This window comes from Urocitellus parryii, chromosome 5 (assembly GCF_045843805.1).
Source record: "Urocitellus parryii isolate mUroPar1 chromosome 5, mUroPar1.hap1, whole genome shotgun sequence".
Taxonomy (NCBI): domain Eukaryota; kingdom Metazoa; phylum Chordata; class Mammalia; order Rodentia; family Sciuridae; genus Urocitellus; species Urocitellus parryii.
The window spans coordinates 115,598,660-115,602,747 of NC_135535.1; the positions used below are offsets into that span (position 1 = coordinate 115,598,660).

General features: G+C 44.5%; 1 pseudogene; it reads left to right on the forward strand.

Annotated features, from left to right (window-relative positions):
• Positions 1 to 491: 491 nt before the first annotated feature.
• On the forward strand, positions 492 to 2,053 carry LOC144255036 (C2 domain-containing protein 2 pseudogene; annotated as a pseudogene).
• Positions 2,054 to 4,088: the final 2,035 nt, after the last annotated feature.

The window sequence follows — 4,088 nt, forward strand, 5'->3', positions numbered from 1 at the left end:
GGCTACTCTGGGAAAGCAGTGCAAGTAGGTAAGATATGCACCAACATCATGGCCCTGCTGGGCTGCTGGCTCAGTGATGATCAGTAGTGCATGCTGATGTTGTTCTTTGTTGTGGCCTTGGTCACCTGATGTAGTGTGTGCTGGCCAGGGTGTGACCCCCATCCTGGCAGTTGGCAGAGCCCAAAGAGGATCAGTTCTGGGAGTCCTATGCACTGCTTTCTTAGATCCTGATGCCAAACAGCTATAAGAAACAGTGGCAGGTAGCCTAAGTGATTGCCCTGAACCATGAGGCCAAAAGGAAAGGGAGGCCCCCTGCAGGTCTCCTTTTAGCATAACCAGTGGTTGAAGCTCCAGGAGCTGGCAGTTGGAGAAGTCTCCAGCATGGTCCAGTCAGCCCAGGAGAAGGTGGTGGCCTGTCACATGGTGGACAAGACCCTTCAGTTCAGGGTGTAGAGCCCTGGGTTGTGGGCTCAGGACACTAGCTGTATGACATGCAGCTCTCCCTGATTTATCTACATCTGGAGCTACACTTAAAATAAGAGAGAAGAAATCCAGATTAGGTGGTCCTGCATCCATGTGCCAAAAGTGACAATTAAGATCCAGCCCAGAGCATCAGAGAAGGGCCAGGTGGGTGAGACAAATGAAGTATCTGAAACACTAAAGGACATTTCAAACAACGTTGTGGGTTCCACCTTTCTGTCGTGGTTCTGAGCACCAAGCCCACAGACATAAAGTAAGCTCAGAATCTACAGTGCACTTCATCTACTGCTCAGGAATCCTGTCCTTCTAAATCTCCAAGGACTCATGAACTAAAGCCACTGGTGAAGAAATTCTGCACCTTACTGCTAAATGATCCTGGGACTCTGGGCAGCATTAACCCTTTGTGTATTGCCCAGCTGAATGATCCTGTCCAGAGGTTCATCAGCACCCTAGCCAAGAACACTACTCACCTTGCTTTGGGAGGAAGAGTTCACCTTTGAGTGGAACACCAGGTCCAAGGATTTACACCTGCAGATTATAGAGGACTGGCAATCCTCAGAAGGTCTGCTGGCCCTGACCACTGTCCTCTGAATTTGTTCAAGAAACAGCCTTCCAGGATGTAGAGCTTCTTTCTGATCAGTGGGCCCACCCTCAGTAGCTCAGCACTGGGCTCTGTCATTGCAGAGCTTTCTTACATAGAACCCAGTGAATTGAAATCCTGACAAATCCCTTACCCTGTTGCTTCTTCCAAGATAGAAAAGGATCACACAGTGATGCCATGGGGTACCATGGTCACTACTTTTACTACTGTGAAGACCAAGCCTTACTATGATGCGGGGAGGGTGTCCTGGCTGAGTTCTGAGCCCCCCTGAAGACATCCATCAAGGTGAAGGTCATTAAGAAGGACATCTTCATCCAGGTCATCTCATGCCATGAGGCAACTGTCAGGAAGATATTCTTTTCTTCAGATATGGAACTGCTGGTGTTGAATGGTTTCAGTCAGGTCATTGAAGTTGCCATTCAGCAGCTCACTGAATCTTCAAAGCTGAAACTCAAGTCATCACAGAAGAATAACACTATCATCATTTCAGGGATCTCCAATACCTTGCTCTCTCAGGATGACAATACTGCCCTCATGCAGGATTAGACAGAGCCCACAGGATGTCTTATCTGGCTTCCCAGAGGCAGCTGTGGCCTCTGCCCCACTGGTGGAAGATGATCCAGCCCAATTCTGAGCTTCCCTGAAGCCCCAGGAGAAGGTAGTAGACACCCTAAACTTGGATAAGGATCCCCTGGCAGCAGGAGCCCCACTTGAGCTTGATGGGGATGAGCTTTCTGAGAGCTCCCTTGGCATCTCAGAGCTAGACACTGCTAAGAAGGAGGAATTTTAAGGAGGTTTTTTTCCCACCAGTGGCACCAGCAGAAATATTCTGGCATGAGCCAGTCACACAATGACCTCATGTTCCTGTAGCAACATGAGGGCACCCAGAAGAAATGAGTGACTCTCATTTAGCTGCTGAACAAGAAGCTACTGTCCAGGCACTGGGGCAAGAGCACCATGAATGTCATGTAGGCTGCCTACCTGTAGACAGAGCAGGAGTTCTGGCCGCTGCCACATGCCCATTCCTGCAGCATGATTTTTCCCCAACAATCTAGTCTTTGAAAGAGAAAAAACAATCTGAGTCTCCAGCTTGAGGCTTCCCCCAAAGAGAACTGACAAAGCCCAATTTGCCACCAGAATCCCAGTGGGACCTTCAGCCCCCACCTAAGCATTGAGGTAACAGGAGAAGAATTCCTTGCAAGAGAAATACCATGCTTAGCAGGGACTAGGAGGAACAACTAGGGATTTTATTTTATCTACACCGCTCTCTAGCAGGACATGTTTGGGGCCCATGTCTGGACCATGTCATGGGGAAGTGTGCCCTTCTGGGCTGTCACTATGAACAGAATGGATGCTCACCTCTCCTAGTTTTCTTCTTAGAATTAAAAAGTTAACCTGGCCCTGAGGACATTTAGATGGAACACAGACAGGGTTTTGGGGGGAGGGTTTTTTTGTGGGTAGGGGAATTTACCGTTTATTTCATTTATTTGTTTGAATGGTGGTGAGGATCAAACCCAGGACCTCACCTGTCCTAGGCAAGTGCACTACCACTGAGTCATTACCCCAGACCCAACAGGCAGAGTTATTGATAAAGAAATTATGATAGTAGCTGAAATGCTTTGGTAAATATAGGAAGGTATTTGCCTTTGCTCATAGCCATAGAACTTGAAAACTTGTGCAAGCACTAAGTATGTCCTGTGCATATTATACTGAACATTTTCCCATGGTTAGTGTGAGCCTACTTTCCAGTGGAGATAACATAAATCCTGACATGGTTCTTATGCCAGTGGAACAGTTGATGTGCAGATTTCCTTTCCATCTGGTGCACTTACTATACTAGAGTGAGAACCTGACCCAGGAAATTGTGAGCAATAGGTGGCAGTGCATAGAACATGGTAACCCCCCCACACAAACACACACACATTGTTTTGCTAAATATTGCTAATAGCCAAAACAAAGTACTTGTAGAGCACTAGAAGAAATTGTTTTGCATCTCAGGTGTCAATTGTAAGAATGGAAATTTAATAACAAATAGTTCAAACATGGAAAATTCTTATTATAGATGCTTCAGATTGCTGCTGTGAACAGTGCTCCTGGCTGCATTTTGGGGTGTTTTTGGTTTCCAGTGGGAAAAAATGATAAGCTTGGCACACACTTTTAAAGCCCTGTATAGCTAGAAAACTGGTTCCCTCATCAGTATGCCTATACCTTGGATCATTCAGTTTTCATATTGTTTTAATCCTCTTGAATGTGTACTGCCAGCAGACATGCTTGTTGAAGAGTGATTGTCACTGGAGTTACACGTTTTGACCCTGTAATGAGATTGATATTCATTTAGTAAGTTTGACCTGGTGTGACTCTGACCTTCAGCAGATGTGCAAGTGGGTGTGTGCCCTCCGAGGCTCCATTAACCCTTCAACATTTATTTCAGGGGAATAGAGCCATCAAGGAGCAAGGCCCTTTGTGAGAGCCAAAACTGAAGCACTTTTTTTCTTTCTTGTTTTTGAGGAAGACATTAAAAACTACACTGGGAATTTCACTTTCAAATGCACATTTTCAAATTCCTAGGTGTTTCAAAAATTATCAAGTGACTTTAAAATAACTTTTTAATCACTTTTTTAAAGATTGCATTTAAATATTAGCTATTGTACAGTTCTAAATATATGAAGAGCAAATTAGTACCCCTACAAAAAAAAAGGAAAAGAATGAAGAACATATGGCAAAAATACTATACTGATACAGAATTCCTTGTACTAATTTTCATTGAGTTTTAGGGAAAGTTATCACCAAAAGCCAGTTGACAATATTCTCTGTAATTTAATTAATATTGATAGCAGCAATAATCAGAATGTATGACCTACATGGAATAGAAATTTACAAAGAATTCATTTGACTTTGACTCTTTCATTCAAATGGTGGTTTACTATGTCAGAAATGCTTACAGTCAGTGTCAGAGTGCTCTTGGAGTGACTAATTCCACGTTTACTCATAGGCTGGTGTTCCATGG